We start from the raw sequence: 20,540 nt of genomic DNA, 5'->3' as shown, positions 1-20,540 counted from the left end.
TCTCACACAGACACACTCTGTGATAATATTTATATGCAGATGCGGTTGAATTTCATAATATATTTTGACTCTAAAGAGAAGCAGTATTTGTGTTTCTTCAGAGCAATATCTTGGACTGGAACACGTTAACAATATCCTGCAGCAAATCAGGTAATCTATACCTTGTTCTATTTTTGTTTTTTTTGTAATAAATTTGATTTTGTTGCTCGATGTTGATAATCTTGACGAGATTATCAACATCGAGCAACAAAATCAAATTTATTAAAAAAAATGAAAATAAAACAAGGTATAGATTACCTGATTTTGTGTAGGAGGCATTTTAAGGGTATTGTTAACGTGTTCCAGTCCAAGATATTGCTCCAAGAAACACAAATACTGCCTCTCTGTAGAGTCAAAACATATTATGAAATTTAAGCGTATCTGCATATAAATATTGTCATAGAATGTGTCTGTGTGAGATAGTGAGTGAGACTTGGAAATGGTCGAACAAAGTATTTGAGTCCTCCCAGTATTCTGCTTGACTATGCGACACAAAAGCAAATCTTCACTGCATAAAATGGAGAAGATTCAAGCAGAAAGTAGAAGTTGTAGCACATACCATCATTTTCATTTTCATACCGTCTGGTTTTGAGCAACCTCATGCATGAGGTGACACACATGAATCAAACATTTACTTGGGCTAAGAAATTTCTCTTCCTCTGGAATCTGCAATGAGAAATTATAAAAGTGGAGAAATTGTTGATATTAAAGATGAACATATGGGGAATCCAATTTTAAAGGAAAAAGTATCATAGCCTATCATGGAAAGCAATTAGCAAGATGTTTTTGTTATGTGTATCACCTGAAAATGCAAGCATTTATATACATAGAAACACATATGTATAGAGATAGAAACAGACCTCCTCTGCTCGTAAAGTCCAGCGATTGTCATTTACCGTTGCGATCTTATCACTATTAGGATATATCTGTAACAACTTGGAGTTTCAGCAACATAAAAAAATAAGCATCGAAGGCTAGACATAAGGAATTTCTAACATCCATTTGGAAACACAATATACAATTTACTAAGTGAAGACCACATGGGCAAAATACAAAAACCTAGGAAGTACTGAAACTCAACTTCCAAGTCAGAATGCATATCTTCGACACGTGCAATTTGTGTGTAGTCAACACATACAAGATTTTTCAGCGTAAAATAAGTTTTAACTATTTAACTTGGATTATTATTGCATTCTTCTAAGTAAAAATTTAGAAGAATATTATTTTGATATTAATATTACGAAACTAATGAATGAAACAAAAAGAAGATGCAATAATTCAGGACCTTATAGATCTTGTGCGAGAATACTTCCAGCAACCTGAGCTTTGCATTTGGACGAGAAAGTTTTACCTGTTTAACGTAAACATTGCAACAGTTAAAAATCATATAACGCTATGTTATTCGACAAATTTTAGAATTCTAGGAACACACACCCGGTAATAACTTATTAGCTATATTACCTTCTCCTTGAGATTCTCAAGCACATCACCAATGGTGCTTTCTTTTGGCAGCCTAATACTGTGAGTTTCCCGCTCTATATGGAAAACAAATAAGATATTTAATGTGTGCTAAATATATAATAAATTTGCAAGTCTTGCATATGAATGCAATTTGTTAGTTTCACACCCTCATCAAATGAACCCCGACTTAGAGTTGTATCAATGCATACTTGGTCATAATGTAGCAACATCTCTAATAAGTTTTCTACTCCTCGATATCTTATAGGATGAGCTTTTGGTCCCTAAGAGTAGACATTACGTGATATAAGCCGTAGTTTGGATGAATCATCGACTCTGAGTTGGTTTGCTACTTTTTTAACAACTTCATCATATGAATCAAGCTTTGACCTTCACAATTAGTGGAATTTGAATAGCAACGGTAAGTGGACAATATTACCAATCATAACATAGGACATTATAGTCTGGAATTAAAAGTCTATCTTGTATTGAACTCACAATGGTAAACAAAATTCATCCTTTTCAGGCCTTTCCAAGGAGCGAAAGTGAATAACATGCAAAAGAACAAACAAAAAAAGCCAGGATATATTAGATGAAAGTTAGAAGCATCACATCATTGCCTTAACAAGAAGGTAGTTACGGGGAAAAAGTATACTTTTAGACTTAGAACCATTATTTTGGGGTCACTGAAAGGAAATAGATGTTATAAATGGGGTACATTGAGTAACTAATAATGTCCAGGTATGCACACTGACATGCACACTAAGATAATGGGAATCAAGACCAGGTGCAAGAGAAAGAGCAAAAATTTTAAAGAATCGTGGAAGATAATATGATGAGATCACTCGATAATATTATACTCTGATATGATTCATTGTTTCTCGTAGGTGACAATGTACAAATTTTATATTTTGTATATTTTTAAGCAAATAATAGCATCAAATACCAAAATACTCCAATAGGTAAAACCTTTTGTAGTCAAACAAAAAATATGGGCAAGAAAAGTAATTAATTATGCTTGGTTCAATCAATTAACGTATTCAATAGTGAATATGAGGCACAACATCGGCTATGTGATAAAAGGGACCATTTCAAGGAGGAGAAATGCAAAGAGAGAAAATAAAAGAGAAATCGAAGAGCAATAAAGCACACAAATATAGGCATCACACCAAGATAGCGAAAAACAAGGAGCAAGAGAGGGAGAAATAGAAAGAGCGAGGAATTTCAAAGAATCGTGGAACATAATATGATGAGATCTGTTGGGAATTTATCCACAAAGTGATGAACTCAAATGAAACATTAACTACAGAGATAATGGTGGATTTGAAAACCCCTATGCAATAATTTTAGATCAATGAATAAAGAAAGAATAACATAAAAATAGCAATATGGAATGCAGTAAAGTAACTAGCTCAGGAGCCAGATTCGACAACCGAATACCCAAGCGCCACCACCTGCCGGCAACCCTCATGGTTGCAATAACCCCAAAGCCATCAAGACACAAAGACCACTTAGGCTTCATGTAGAATCACTCAGAATTCCACTAAGAAGTTTCTTTCACACTCAACAAATATTCTCACAAAGTATTTCACGAAGAGAGGTTTTAGTTTTGTTGTTGTTCTATCTCATTAAAACCATAGAAGACCAATATATATATAATATCTAACACAGAGAGCAGAGATAGAAAGAGTTGAGATGATGAGAGATTTCCAAGATCATTAGAAACTTGAGAGGAACAAAACTAGAGATAGAAAGGAGGGAGAGGAATAGGCGTCGGCTGAATAGTGAAAGAATAGGGTTAAGTAGTGATTTAGGGTTAAGTAGAAGAAGGGTTGGGTTTGTGGGTCGGGTTGGTTAATGGGCTGGGCAGCAAACGGGCTGCCATCCAAGTTGGGGCAAGGGGGGGGGGGGGGTGGTTGGGCCATGGGCCAAAAAATCCAACAACATCATTAGATAATATAACATTATACTCCAGAATGATTCATGCTTTCTTGGAGAGACAACGCACATGTTTTATATTTTCTATAATTTTAAGCAAATAATTGCATCAGATTCCAAATATTTCAATAGGTAAAACATTTTTATGAAACAAATAATATGGGCTAGGAAAGTAATTTAACTACGCTATCTTTAGGTAGATTATACAATGGTCAATATGTAGCACATCACCAACTATGTTGATAAAAGGGGCTATCTCAAGGAGGAGAAACACGTAGACAAAAATAAAAGATAAGTTTGAGAGCAAGCAAGAATGCAAATGTCTAATACGGCAGTGCAATAAATGGGTTGTTCACCTTAAGAGATTTGCAGCATAGGGTGCTTGCAATAGCAAGCTCCAATGTGGCAAATATGAGTCTCATCTATGTTAGCCCTCTTATTGCTATTTTTAAGTATAAAATTCACTAAAAACATAACGATTCATTTTCTACGCGCGAGATACTGGATATGCGTGAACTCGAGACAACTAGAGATATGGTTTAAAGTCAAATGGAAAGGTACTATATGAAGAATAAAGTTATAAATAACTATTCATATTACACTACAAAGGGAACCTATAGAAGAGATTTGAGTGAGAAGGAACTATTTGAAAGAATAACAAGGACAACATCTAGTAGAGATATACTCTCATTAAAAACAACTAAAAGTTGAAAGTTAGAAGGAAGTACACACGTGCATGCTCATCTGCACCTAGGTCCGGATGGAGGAACGTATAAAGGGAGTTTTGACATAAATGCGCATTTACTTCGGGAGAGAGGGAGATATGAAGTGAGCTTGACGTAAATGCTTATCCGCATCTAAGTCTGGAGGGAGGAACCTGAGCTTGTCGTAAATGTTCATCCGCATCTAGGTTTGGAAGGAGGAAGACATGGAGTAAGTGTGACGTGCATGCTCATCCACATCTAAGTTCAAGGGGAGGAAGGTGAGAAAAGAATGAGCTTGTCTTGCATGGTAATCCGCATATAAGTGTAGATGGTGGAAATCTTCTGAGTGATGTTTTTACATTAAAGAAAAGCTCAAATATGAAGAACTGCTAGTTGTGAAAGAGGCAATTTCGAAAAACATTAATGAGCTATCGAAATGAACTATATGCCGAAAAGGTCCAAGTTAAACCAATATGGATTATGTTTGATATTTTAGGAAAAGATATTCCCACAATCCAGCAACACGATCAACATAAGATTGAAATATGACATGTTAAACATATATCTTGTAACTACAATATAGTGATTCTACCTAAGATGCAAATGCATACAGATAAATGTTACTAATTAATATGAACACAATATTTATAAGAATGTACTTGAAGGCTATGCTGGTATTTAATGAGAGATGGAATATCCGGGCAACAAAATAGCTTCCTTGTTTGAGCAGGTAGTGACTTTTGATTAGGGGTGGTAGATGAGTCGAGCCGCCTCACGAAGCCAGCTCGAGTCAAGCTCGAAACATTAGAGCTCGAGCTTAATTGTTTCTGTTCCTGGCTCGCGAGCTTTTTCTATTTTTTTGATATATATTTTTATTTTTGAATTTTCATATATATTTAATTTTATATTAATATTTGATCAATTTTATAATCAAAATTGACCATATATTATAATTATTAATCAATATCATATATTTTATTTTGGATAATAATAAATTATGGTATGTTTATTTATACATTTAATCTTTATACAAAAATAAATTTAATCAACAACTTAGTAAATTATACTTTTTTTTGTAATTAAAATTATTATTTAATATGACTATATGAACTTCATGTATATTTAATATATATTTGTATTATGTTATACTTTTTTTTTTTAAATTGACAAGTAATTCACCTATGATTTTTTATCCAATTTTGAGTTTTATATTTATATCAGAATACACACTATGCATTATCCAATCTATTTCATTATTTATAAATTTTTGTCAAAATTTAGTGATTCATATGAATTAAGCTAAAAATAATGATAATGATAATAATAGTGATGGTTGAACAATTTTAGTCATTCTTTTATCATATATATAATGAGATAAAAAAATTTAATCAACAATTACGATATCTTAAAATCTAGGAACCCCTTTCACACAAAATTTAGTACATATAATATTGTGTCCATTAGATCATATCGGACAGTTTGAATTAAAATCACATGGCTTTGTATGATACACCGACTTGATTGATTATTCTAATGGTCCGAGTACGATATCTTGATATTCGTATATCCAATAAGTCTACAACTTTACCAAGTGTATATTTTTGTAAATTTGATCATATCTAATGGTCTGATCTGAATTTTGATGGTCCGATTAACATATGTTGTTCAACAATGTAAGATGATAGTTACATCAATGTAATATATACTAACATTAATAAATATATAAATTTACTGCAGATTGTGAACATATATTAATCTCAACTATAAAATATTTTTATGTATTTCAATTGTATTATTTCAGATAATTGATACTTTTCAATAACTTTAAACTATTCACTATGATTTTTTTTGTTTTGAACATTTTACTAATTATATTATTAGTAAACTAATCAGTAGTTTATATTTATAACAATAAATTAAAATTTTATACTATATTTTGGTATATTTATAATATAGTATACATTATACGATCTATTTTATTACATATAAATTTATGTAAAAAATTGGTGATAACCATTATTTAATCTAATAATAATAATAATAAAACAAAAAAAAAACAAAAAATCAGCTTGAGTTCGAGCTCGAGCACGAGCTCTATAGGAGTTAAGCTCGAGCTCGAGCTCGAAATTACAGAATGGAGCTCGACTAATTGCCACCCGTAGCTGGCACGCAAATCCTTAATCATAGTACATGAATTTAATAAGACCAATGATGTAAAGAAAGGCCTTTTTTTTTTTTGAACTAGTCAGTAACGAAGTACCCCTAATATCATAAAAAGATATTTTAACTAAAATTAAAAGTATTAGTACTTCTAATTCTAATAGCAGGCAAGGAACAGGCGTCAAGTCTAATCAAACCTTTAGGAATACCAGTGATATTATCAGGAGATAAAATGGTGAGATGTTGGCTGAAACAGGCTTGGTTAGCAAAATAATCGGCCACTTGGTTACCCTCTCTAAAGATGTGTGATATCTTGAACTCAGTTTGGGATAGAAGCTCTCTAATTTGTTGCAGCAAGTTCTGAAGGTGCCATGGCCCTTTGGGGGAAGAGGAAATAAGCTTGATGGCGATGTTAGCATCTGTTTCCACCCAAATTTTTCTAATGTTGTTATCAATGCACAATTTAACGCCTCTATATATAGCATTTAGTTCTGCTGCTGTGTTGGACATGAGGCCAAGATGTTCTTGGAATGCAAAGACGGTCTGACCTAGATGATTTCTGATGATGCCGCCTGCTCCTGCAATGCCTGGATTTCCTTTTGAGGCCCCATCCGTGTTCAATTTGAACCATCCCCTATCTGGCTTAATCCACTTAACAATAGAGATTTTAGAAGAAGTCTTCTGACGGGGAAGCGAAATTTTAAAAAGGGAGGCAACAGATCTGTCCCCTTTCCAGTGTATAGCTCTCATGAGGTTGGTTTTACCAAGAAGATGAAGATAATTGAGGGTTTGGGAGATAATACGATTATATTTGAAAGGAGCCCCTCAAATATGGCAGCATTCCTACAAGTCCAAGTGTTCCACATGATCAGCGGGGGAAGAATATCTCTGATGTGAAGCTGATTAGAAATATTACTTCTCCAGGCTTGAAGGATCATGAAAAAATTGTCCGTGATTGGAATATTGAGTTGAAATTTGGAGGCAAAGAAGCTCCAGACTTCAAGGGAGACCTTGTTATGAAGGAAAAGGTGAGGGATAGTCTCCTCCTCCTTCAAGCAGCAAATGCATCTAGAGGCCAGAGAGATGCCCTTTTGTTTGAGTCTACTGTCGACTGGTATCCAGTTATGGAGGACTTTCCAAATGAAGATAGAAATAGTAGGCCTGACAAGGGGAGACCAGAGATTTTTGAAGATGGGAAGGGAAGGTTTGTGATCTCTAGTAATCTCCCGAGCTGATTTGGTAGAGAAGAAACCATGGGGGGATGATTTCCAATGCATAAAATCTTGGTGCTGAGGATTAATGGGGATTTGCAAAATAAGCTCTATGATATGCTGAGGAACAACCTCCTTCAATTTACTAATATCCCATGTGTGGTTGTTCTAGAAGTTATTGACCAGGGCATTGGATGCTCTGTTGGGTTGTATAAGGGATTGAAGGGTGCCAGCAGGGAGCCAACAATCATACCAAAAGATACATTACCAGCTCCCAGGCTCCAAAAAATGTTCTCCTGAGAGATAGATTTAATGCTACAAATTCTTCTCCAAATATTAGAGTCCTTCGGTTTAGCTTTAGTAGAGGCAGGAGTAGACTTTTTACAATATCTACTGATAGTGAAGCTGGCCCATAGAGAATTGTTCTGTCTCAACCGCCACCAGAGTTTATGGGAAAAGGCTGTGACGGTATCCCTAATGTTTCTGATACCCAAGCCCCCTTCTTCACAAGGATAGCATATGAAAGCCCATTTAGTCCAATGAATTTTCCTGTGGTCAGTAGTGGTTCCCAAAAAGAATTTGGCAAACAGCTGTTCGATTTTCTGCATAGTGCCAATAGGAGGGCTCAAAACTTGAAGAAGATAAACAGGCATAGAGGACAGGACACTTTTAATAAGTTGAAGTCTGCCCCCTTGTGAAAGATGGATATGCTCCCATCCATTGATCCTGTTTCTAATTTTGTCAATAAGGGGTTCAAAAAATTTTCTTCTTATGACCTTTATGCAATGGAGCTCCAAGATAGGTGATAGGAAGACACTTGAGGTTGAAGCCAGTAATGCATTTGATTCTGTGGGCAATGTTATTGGCCTTCTTACCAGGGATAAAGAAGCTCTTGGAATGATTGATTTTTTGGCCAGATTGGTCCTCATAAAGCTCCAGGAATTGCATCAGTTTAGTCAGAGAGTGTTCTTCACATCTGGTGAAAATAATGATGTCATCCGCATAGGCCAGGTGAGACACTCTAGTTTTACAGCTCGTCTGATAGAACATATCAGGATTCTGAGAGAAAAGGTGATTAAGCCCTCTGGAAAGAACCTCTGCAGCTAGGATGAATAAAGCAGGGGAGATTGGATCACCTTGTCTAAGTCCTTGAGATGATTTGAAGAAACCAGATGGTTCTCCATTAACCAGAATGGTAAACCAGCAATGTTCAATAACGTGCTTGATGAGGACAATAAATCTGGTAGGGAAACCCATCTTCTCAAGAATCATATAGAGAAATTTCCAGTTCACCCTATCATAAGCCTTATACATATCCAATTTTAAAATAAGATTCCCTTTGCTATGACTCATGTCAAGATGATGTGTCATTTCTTCGGCTAGAAGGATATTGTCGGCAATGAGCCTACCAGGTACAAAGCCACTCTGAGATGGGGAAATAAGGTCAGGCAGAGCTTGGGAGATTTTAGTGTAAAAAAGCTTGGACAAGATCTTATTGGTAACATTGCAGAGGGAGATAGGTCTGAACTCAGACCAGGATTGGGGTGAGTCATTCTTAGGGATAAGAATGATAGATGTGGCAGAGAAGCTTCTGGGCATTGGGGTGCCCCTAAAAAAATCCATGACAGCTGCATGGACATCCTCTGCGATAGTATTCCAGCACGCTTGAAAGAATGCTGAAGAGAATCCATCAGGCCCAGCTACACTGTCTTTATTAATAGAAAAGACAACCTCTTTGATATCATCATGGGAGGGAGGCTGACAGAGGTTAGAGAGGACATCTTGATGAATTTGAGGAAATTGGAATGGAAAATCATGAGGAAGAGAGGTGGCAGAGGTATCACTTAAGAGACTTTCAAAGAAGTGAACCGCAGAATCCTTAATTTGAGCAGAGTCAGTGATTTCTTGTTGATTGTCCATCACTCTGGAGATTCTGGATTTCAACCTTTTCTTCTTGACAGAGGCGTGAAAGAATTTGGTGTTCCTTTCTCCCGCTTCAAGCCATTTGCAGTTGCTTTTCTGCCTCCAAAACTCAGACTCAAGTTTTAGAGCATGAACCAGAGCAGCATTTTGTCTGTTTAGGTTGGTCAAATTGGCTTCGGAAGGCAGCTGTAAAGAAAGGCCTTCAAAGCTCATTTACTGCATACATTTGGAATTATCACGAATTACATGTGCACCCTCTACTTCTAAAAACAAGTGCAGATCATCATTGGGATTCTTACTTCTTATCCTCTTTAAATGGTTGACCTACAATCATATAACAATCTGAAATGAGGGCCACCACCAATCATACAATCATTGGCTGACATTCAAAATGTTAAGTGTCTTCCATTTAGTACCCATGTCTAATCATACCTTTCACATATGTTTCTATATGCAAGTTTTGTCTTTTTTTTAATACTTATATATTTTTAGTTTTAAAGACATTTTATATAAATGGTATGATTATACAGTCCTTCATTGAAATTTGATGTAATTATAAATAAAATATGTGTAGTTTGAAAAATTACATTTATTAACAATATCTTTTATTTTCATCCAATAATTTAATCCCTCTACTAGTCAAAATTCATAGAATTTTCTTATATATTAGTAAAAGATATTGGAATGGAAAACTATATTTATCCGTGAATGATTTACTACTTATTGCAGGTCAAATAATTTTTTCCTAGCAAAACAACCTTTATAAGGGTGAAGATATAGCTCCTCATATGCATTAGCGTGCATGAAGATATATAAGAGCAGTTTAAATAGAAAAAATTATTTGACCTACAATAAATCGGTAATAAGTCAATCAAAGGTAAATATGGATTTTCATTCAATTTTGTTTTGCTAATATCAGCACATTTGGTGAATTTTGACTAACGGGAAGAACTATTTGTTAGATGAAATTAAAATCGGAAGTACTAGATGCAACTTTCAGATCACATAGAGTCTATGTATAATTATACCAAACTTAAGGAAAAGGCGGTCTAATTATCCCTAAATAACTACCTATTAATACTATATTGTAAAATATATTAGAATTGTGTTCAATGAATATCTTATTTTTTGAATTCTATAAAATAATCTGATAATTTAACTCATATTTTTACTAAAGTGATGATTAATAAATGATTTAGTATTTTTTATGTTGTTGTATGCATTGAGATATAATACTACTTGTTCTTCTATTTTATTTTACATAGTTAACAAAATAATAATTTAAATTGCTATAGCAGTATCTTAATTATTTCATAATCAGTTTGGTTTGTTTTTTAGAAAATTATCTTTTCAATTGCATATATATATATATATATATATTATTAAACAATTTTGTTATATAATTGATTCAGAACAAAAAACATTTGTAAGATAATCTTCTTTACAGTAATGAAAAATTTCAAGAAATACTGAATATTTTTATATGTTTTATACTTTATTAATGAAATATGTAAATTAGCATGTTATGTATAAATATTTACATAATTTAATTTGTGTCTTTGCACATCTTTGCTAACTAAATTAATCTATTTTGTATAATTAGCATACGTAAGAAGTTTTTAAAATTTTATAATTTGTAATAATTGATTAGTAAAAATATTTAAATATTATTATACATTCAATTTCATATTAATTTCCATTATACTTTCATAATTTATTAACTAGTTTTGATTAAAAAAAATGTATATATATAAAAAAATTATGATTAAACATAAGGTAAATCTTTCTTTTGTTTGTGTAATATGTTTAATAAATATTCTTAAATACATTAATGTTTTGAAGTTATCTTCCCAATCAAAATTTTAAATTATTTTAATAAACAACCTTGAGTTCGAACTTAGTTTTTCATTTTCAAGTTGTGTCAAGCCCAAACTTGTTTTTGAATCTTAAAATTTTGTCGAAGTCATACCCTTACAATTACCCAAAAGAAAATAGAAAACAAGAAGCCAATGCTTTATATTACCCAACACAACTGAACTACATTTTCTATTATAAATCTTGTTGCATCTTCTATTTTATTTGACATATACATATTACGTGTATAAAGATTATGTTATTAATTTTATCTAAGAAAAAGATTTTATCCCCGTCAAAATATATATGTGAAACTAAATAGAAGATGCAACAGGAGTAGAAAATCCAATGTGAACACAACCTGAAAAAACCGCATAATGATGTGGCAAAAGTAATAAAACATATAATTAAGAAGCATTAGATGTTTATAGTGTAGGACTCCTCTAGGAGTGTCAATGGCCGATTAGGACGATGAATTTTACTTTGGCGCTTTCCCCATCGCCAAAAACACTAGAAGTACACTGGTGCAAGAAATTCTCTGGCAATCTCTTCCTGTCAGTGATCTTCATTTTTAGCTAATACCAACATAGTACAATTATGGGAAAATAAACTTTTTCTTCATTCTTTACTATTACCAGTTACACCAGAGGATGTCAAACAGGCGGTTTTTGACATTGCAGAGGATAAGGCACCAGGTCCGGATGGGTATTCATCGGGTTTTTTCAAGGCTGCATAGCCTATAGTGGGGCAGGAGGTGACAACGGCAGTGATGGATTTTTTAATACAAGCCGACTCCTAAAGCAGATCAATACCACCCTTTTGGCGCTTATACCAAAGGTACATGCCCCTATGACTGTTAGTAATTTTCGACATATATCTTGCTGTAATGTGTTGTACAAAATTATTGCTAAGATCGTAGTCCAACGGTTAAGTGTGATACTGGACAAACTTATTAGTCCGGGGCAAGCGGCATTTGTACCTGGAAGAAGCATTGGCGATAATATTATGCTGGCACAGGAGCTCTTTACGGGATACAACCAGTCCCGTTTACCACCCAGGTGTGCCTTAAAAGTGGACATTTGGAAAGCTTATGACACGGTGGAATGGGACTTCAGGATTGCTGTGATGGAGTTATTTGGGTTCCCTTCTACCTTTGTTAAGTGGATTGAGGTATGTGTTACTATACCCACATTTTCTATTGGGCTGAATGGAAAACCTCATGGCTTCTTTCCGGGGGCTACGGGACTTCGACAGGGTGACCCTGTATCGCCCTACCTATTCGTGCTTGTAATGGAGGTTCTACAACTGGGATTATTGCAACTGATTGACCAGGATGAGTTATTTTCCTTCCATTGGAAATGTGACACAGCCAGAGTTTTTCAGTTGGGGTTTGCAGATGATGTATTGTTATTCTGCCATGCTGATATGGACTCAATTAGAGTCTTTAAGACAGGACTCAATCGGTTTGCTGAATGGTCGGGGCTCAGGCTGAATGAAGATAAAAGTCACCTTATTATCTCACGATCAGCACAAGGATTGCTTGAGGAGATGATGACAGTACTTGGTTTTCAAGAAGGGGTCTTACCGATGAAGTACTTGGGATTACCGCTTTTATCTTCTCGATTAACTATTTCGGATTGTCGCCCATTATTATTAAAAATAGATAAACGTATTGCTGGTTGGGAGGGTATTTCTCTGTCTTATGCAGGTAGGGTATAAATTATAAAATCTGTACTCATGGCGCTGAGTTTATACTGGGCATCGGCATTCATTCTACCGAAGAAAGTTATTAATGAAATTGAGAAACGGCTGCGAACTTTCTTGTGGAAGGGGACGACAACCAATGGCTTCCCCAAGGTTGCATGGAAAGATCTTTGCCGATCGAAGGATGAGGGAGGATTGGGATTAAAGGATATTTGTAGTCTGAATCGTACATTAATGACAAAGAAACTCTGTGATGTCATCAGATGCGACAGGACTTCGATTTGGGTTGAATGGCTTTACCAGGGACGGTTATGAGAAACTTCCATCTGGACAATTGGGGAACGGGGCGGATCATGGGGATGGCGAAAAATTCTCCGATTACGGAATTTCCTCCGGACTATGGTGGACTATCAGATTGGTGATGGGAGAAAATTCTACTTGTGGCAGGACCCGTGGCATCAACTTGGACCTCTAAGCATCACATTCCCACGAGGACCAAGATTACTCGGTTTAGAGGAGTCCTCTAGACTTCGTGCGATGATTCAAGGAGGAGATTGGCATTGGCCGCCCATTACAGACTTTGAATGCTTAGAAATCACACATACCTTACCTCCTATACATGGAGGGGAGGACCGTATTATTTGGAGGTTCGAGCATGGGCAACCTACAACCCAGGCGCTATATAGATTATTTGACCCACCAGGACCGAAAGTAGACTGGTCTTCACTACTTTCGGGATCTCTCAAGATTCCACGACATCTATTTATCTTATGGCTTGCTATCCAATACAAGTTGGCCACGACGGACAAACCATGGCTTGCTCATCTTGGACCCTGTGCTTTATGTGACGAAGGAGCGATAGAAATACATGGACACTTATTCTTTCAGTGCAGATTTAGTCGACAGTGTCTCACAGCAATTCGGAGAGAGATACGGTTTCCTTGGCCCAATGGTGACTGGACTATGGACATTAGATGGGCTTCACGGAAATGGAGGGGTAAACACATTATTAATATGTCTTATCGTGCATTATTAGCAGCATGCGTTTACCACATTTGGAAGGAAAGAAATCTTAGACGATTCGAGCACACCGAGAGAACACCCAATATCATGGCACTACTGATAGTCGAGGACATCAGACAACGGATTCTCAGCATTTCATTACCTAGATTAGTCAGTACTCGAGCTTTATATAGACTATGGCGTATCCCTTGGTCTGTCGAGGGAGAAACCAACTGATCATCGTATTGTTGTACTGTACCATTATTTTACTTAATGAAACTTACATTTACCAAAAAAAAAGAAAAATTTTTTTTCTTCCCATAAAATAAAGTCGTCCGCCTTTGGTCCCATTGGTTATGGGACTATCACTTTTGATCGCTAACTTTCAAAATTTAGCAGTTTTAGTCTCATGACTCCTTCCATTAAATAATTAACGAGAAACACTACGTGATAGTTAAGTGCATGGGAACAAAAGTGTTGTATTTTTAAGTTCAGACTAAAGTGAGAGTCATGTAACCAAGGGACCAAAAGTGTAAAGGCCCAACGACCACAGGTTTTCATTAAAATATCTAACAAAATGGTGTAATGAGACCAAAAGTGTTACTTTTCATAAGTTACAGAGACAAAAGTGATAATTCCATAGCTAATGGGACAAAAAGTAGAAAGACCCTAAATTACGATATGAAAAATATTATTTTTCCAACATAGTACAAGTCACAAAAGAGTCAAAGGAATAGTAGAATACTAAATGGTTAAAAATAATAGCTTACTGGACGAAACATGCTATTTTCCCGACACAATACAAGTAACAAGAATAACAACAGCAACAACTAAAATGTTAAATGGTTAAAATTACTAAAAAAAAGAACACACTTCACATGAAGAACAATAGTGTACTCCCATAAGAGTAAATAATATTGGACACAAGCTAATCATGTGCAGAGGGCAAAAAAATACAATTACATACAAAAACAAGCAGATTTTACAATAAGAAAAGTTCCAATTGATAGCTTAGTGAACTAATAAGGTTGATTTTTTTGTTATCGGTTCTTCTCTGACATAGAGGGAGATTAAATTTCCTAGTGCAGTTGTTATTACAAATTCTATTACATTCAAGTATACACGACATGTGTACAAAATCCTTCCTTAGATTAATCACGTAATCTTTATATTAAGGTGTGTATGTATGTTATGGAATAAAAACTACAACATGAATTATAATAGAAAATTCAATCTGTATAAAAGGACAAAACAACTGATAAGATTATGAGAGCCTAACTTCAATCAATTCAAAATACTTATATACCTTAAAAGTATGAAATGGTTTAAGCTTCTGAACACAAAACCTTTTAACTTTGGCATGATCCACTAAATCAAAACATACATCCTTTCCAATCTGCCTTGCAAAATCTTCATCAGTCACAACCTAAAGACATCACCATCTTTCTCTAATTAAAAATCTGCTTAAAATGGAGACAATGAAATAGTAAAACAGTTACTATGTAAAAGAACTATTAATATAAATTAACTTTACAATCATGTACATATCAGCTTCTGCTTTTTTTTTTCTTCTTTTGTTCTTTCTCTTTTTGCTCCCTCTTCAACCTCTGCTACACGAACAAAAAATATTACTATTGCGAAATATATAGAAAGAGAATAACAGGGTGTTTGGCTAAGCTTACAAGCTCTTGAGAACCATTTAGTAATTTTTTTTTTTTTTTTGTGAAGAGCTCATGAAATACTAAGTATGATGTTTTGGATCTTATAAGCTCTTTATGAAAAGGTTAACTTCACCTATCTTTTTTTTAGAATATCTTATAAGTTCTTCAAATAATGTCCAGAAAACAAAAACACACTCATTATTTTGTTTGTATTTCAGCTTTAACCTTCATATAACTTACATCCCCCCAAAACAAAATTATCTATTTGTATAATTTTAAATTTTAAGAGTTTGATGAATTTTTGGTTATTGTTTCAATATAAAAAGCTTAGGGTAAATTATATTTTGCTATCCGAGCTACGCCTATTTTTACACTTCGCTATAGAATTTTTTTTTTTGTGTCAACTTACCATATCAACTTTGCGAAATTAGTACTTGCTTATATGATCGTCCTTTTATTGATTTTATGCCGGAAGAACATTGCATGTTGTGCATATGTAAAAAATATCACATCACATAACCTTTAAACATCACATGCGCACTGCATGTGATTTTTTTTTGATAAAAAACTTGGTTGAGAAATAGTTATAAATGAAAAAGTGTAAAATTTTAAGTTAAGATGGTAAGTTGATAGAAATAAAGTTTAGATGCCAATGTTTAAAAACGGCCATAGTGCAAATGACAAAATATAATTAATCTAAAAGCTTATTATGTTTAACACTCTAATGTTATACAAGCTCAAGCGTCATATTTATCCAAATAATTTAAGAACTTATTTTTAAAATAAGAATAAATATCTATAAAATCTTAAAATATCTTATAAGATCTAGAAGCATAAGATGTTTCAATTACACTTAGCCAAACACCCTCTAAGTTTCTTTTATAAAAACAAAAATTACTTGAGCTGATTTTTTATCAAACCTTAAGATGCTGAGAAACATCTCTGTCATCAATGTCGCACAGTATTTTATCCTTGTTACTTTCACGTATGTACACCAGTATATAGGCATTAGAGTGCCTCATAAACTTGAGCGCGGCATTATCTGGATTTGTCGTCATTACATGCTGCCAAGACATAAATGAGAAGGTAAGTAAGTATCAACAAGTTTTAACAAAAGCAGGAAAAATGAAAGGAAAACTTACTTCTTCTTCACCTTCATAAAGCTCGTCTAAAGCATTTATTATGTCTTCTTTTGTCACTCGTTCATCATCGAATTTATACTTGAAACCATTCAGAATGATTTTCTTTATGTAGTTTGCAACAAGAGATCTACATGTAATCTATTCCTAAAAGCAGAAAACTTGCATTTTTACGTCTCGAGAAAATAGAAATTTTGGTCCCATATGTTTGGGCCTTTTCCAAATAGTCCCATTTCTTGTGATTCTCTCACATTGCATCCCATAAATTCAAAATTTTCTCATTTTTAGTCCTCATTGTACTTTTTCGTCAAATAATTAATGGAACCATTAGAAGGTTTTTAAGGGGGATTATGAGGGTTCCATTAATTATTGGACGAAAAATGTACTCAAGGACTAAAAGTAAGAAAATTTTCAACTTATGGGATACAATGTGAGAAAATTTTAATAAATGGGACTAAAGTGAAACAGGCCCTAACATATGGGACCAAAAATGCAACTTTTCCTTACGTCTCACAAGTTACTCTTTGGCAATATTTGGTCCCATTTTTGCAATTTGCATGCCAAGCCTTAATTCTAATATAATTCATAAAAAAATTAATAGTGTACCAAAATCGCAAAGAGGCTTACTTGTAGGACGTGATATCAATTTTTTTCCTAAAAAGCATTAGAATAAAAACATAGTGTGTCAAATGAAGCTAGTTATGTTTAAGCTTCTCAGACAATACAAAGCTAAAGAACTTTTAGAAATACAGGTATGCAATTTTTTATGGGTTAAATTCCATAGCTAACTCAATACCACTGGTTGGATAGAGTTGGCTTTATGAGAGCATAATAGTGTCCGCCGTGCACACCACCACTATGGACAAAAAGAATGAAAATAGTCAGAATGAAAATGTAACCTAAAGTTTTGCAAGTGTGAAAAATAAGAAAATTTATAGATGTTGCAATTTGAATAAGAAAGTAATCCTGCAACCACCACTATGGACAAAAAGAATGAAAATAGTCAGAATGAAAATGTAACCTAAAGTTTTGCAAGTGTGAAAAATAAGAAAATTTATAGATGTTGCAATTTGAATAAGAAAGTAATCCCAATGGTCAATTTTCACTGGAACAAAATTTCAGTCCTATATTTTTTGAATTTTGGCATTTTAGTTCTTTATCTTTCTAGATTTGCAAAATAGGTCCCACGCTTTCAATTTTTTTACAATTTTGGTCCATACCAATGGGAGCCAAAGTCCAAATTAAAGAAGAAGCATGTGTGAGGAATATGTTTTTCTCCGCCAACATTTATAAACCTCGGGGATTGAAGGACTAGAGTTGAAAAAATTTACAAGTTTACATAACAACACTGAAAAAATAAATGGCTAAACCATTATAATGCAAAAGATACAGGATGAAAATTGCATTTTAAGCTAAATAAAGTATAAAGACAGGATTTACCATTACAGAAATTGCAGGTGTTAAAGCCAAAAATAATAAAAGAAAAAGAATTCTACTTGCCGAACAAATTAAAATGGGATGGTGGAAACATCCATTTACTAACCTGTGAAGTGTAAAGAGGTTGCGCACTCTTCTATTAGCTTCAGGTGACAAGCATCTTACATTATCTCCATCCAGATCAAGTTCAAGAGGAAACTCATAGCGGTCATTTATTCACATGTCATCAACATCAAATAAAAAATCATTCATATTACAAGAAATCCAACTTGGATATGACTATTAATGCACCGATTAGTCAAAGCTTCAATAGGTAGTCGGAACTCCCGTTGTGGCACATAATTTATTTTATTTTATTTATTTTGTTTAGTCAGACAAATCCCCTTTTTCAAAACCCAAAAAGACATCCCCTTAGCATTTTCCGTCCAAATTTGGGGACTCTGATTGCTAGAGTCTTGAAATTGCACAAATAATAATAGTTAATATCACTAAATTACCACCTCCATATTTCGGTGTCGTAAAAGTGCGATTCTCTAACATGAAGACAAAAATTTTAATTTAGGCTATGGGATGTTAGTCATTAGTCTTGGTACGACATACCCAAGAAATAAAATTGACTATCATAAGAAGGCTATTTTTTATTATATTTGCTTCTAGTAAGAGAAAACTTATCTAACTTGCAATCTTGACAGTAATATATGTTATAGAACAAGAAGAAAGCTATTTTCTAACCAATCATCTTAAGCTGCACACAGAAAGAGGTAAGACTTAGCCAATTTGTACACTTTTTGCTCTAATCTTTACATTGTATTCGCCAGTACAATATGATAACAAAATCTTGCAAATCATGCATCTCATAAGTTGGAAGAGAAGTTTAACTACTAATCTTTACCATACCATCCCGAACAAACTCGTATTCAAACCGTTTTAAGTGAAGCTGGAGCATTGGTGGAAAGTCAGTAAACAAGATCCCTTTCTTAGCATCCTGAAAAAAGAAAATCATCAATCCTAAGGTGGTCCTTTGACAAGACTCAAATAATATGCTAAGGAATAAAAGTCTAAAAAAAACAAGCATGTCCTCCTGACAAAAGACTCATCTAACTGACACTCAAACATCAATACGCTAGTGAGAGAAAAGGTTAAAATGATCATTATATTTAGGATAAATTTCAATGACCTCTTAACATTTTTCAAATTATAAATACCATTGTTGTTTGAAAAATTAGTATCCCTGGTGTTTGATAAATTTATGTAATCCTTGGATGGAGGCTGGAAAAATATCTACTTTTCCCTTTTTGACAAATATTTCATAGTCCATAAGAGTATTTTGATCTAAGCACTATAAAAAAATTGATGGAAATCTAATGAGGTCTAACGAAATATGTTAATTATTTGGTAGACGTTAAAATCAGGTGGTATTCATAAATTTTCAAATAAGAAGGAGGTAATTTTAATTTTGTAAAACATTAGGAGAGCCCTTTATAATTACTTACCTTTATATATTTAACTAAACTAGCAAGCAAATTAAGTCATCCTACTCACCTACAAACCATATGGCCCAGCACGATATCTGTTATATACTTATCAAACGAAGCATAGACATCATGACATCCCTTTACATAAAGCTGAAATCTATCGCATAGAGGACACAAAAAATTATAAAATGAATTTAAAGTCTAAGGGCTAAATAGATTAACTACAAGTACCACAGATGCATTCAAGGTAGTTCTTGTGGTGCCCTTCAAATAAGTGTTGTATAGCACCTTCCACAACAGTTCTCTAATAATGGTAAGAGGATAACAATTAGTTAAGAAGAATTCAAAAGTTTTTAAAAAAATTGGCAGTAGTAGTATTCTATTTCTAGTGGACCTTCATTTTTTCTTTAAGATTCTCACATAGGATTCTGTTGAGTTCGTGTACATCATGTTGCAGGAAAGCATCATGTGTATCCCACCCAAAGGATCTTGTCAAATCTTTTGTTGCAACACTATTTTCACTGTGAAGAAGGAATAACAAATGCTTGTTAGAGAATTATACATATACTATGAGATCCACAAAAATGAAACGAAATCTTAGTATATATATAGGGTACCTGCTCAACATATAAGCTTAATTACATCTGTACATATAAAAGGAAAATTCTCATGATTAGACATTCAGCTTTGCATCAATTAGGGTAAAGATGAGATTCCAGCCCATATAATCGATAGCAAAATCACTATGTTGCAAAGGATGATAATTGCTTCTCGTCTGACCAAATTAATTGAAGCATTTAGACATTACAATTGTCTTGAGTACCTTTTCTAATTG

General features: G+C 33.9%; 1 pseudogene; it reads right to left on the bottom strand.

Annotated features, from left to right (window-relative positions):
* Positions 1-473: 473 nt before the first annotated feature.
* On the bottom strand, positions 474-20,333 carry LOC105162791 (ubiquitin C-terminal hydrolase 13-like; annotated as a pseudogene).
* Positions 20,334-20,540: the final 207 nt, after the last annotated feature.

The sequence above is a fragment of the Sesamum indicum genome, linkage group LG13 (genome assembly GCF_026168435.1).
Source record: "Sesamum indicum cultivar Baizhima isolate 11 linkage group LG13, ASM2616843v1, whole genome shotgun sequence".
NCBI lineage: Eukaryota > Viridiplantae > Streptophyta > Magnoliopsida > Lamiales > Pedaliaceae > Sesamum > Sesamum indicum.
Note: the sequence above shows the minus strand (reverse complement) of the source record. Positions and strands in the feature narration are given on the sequence as shown.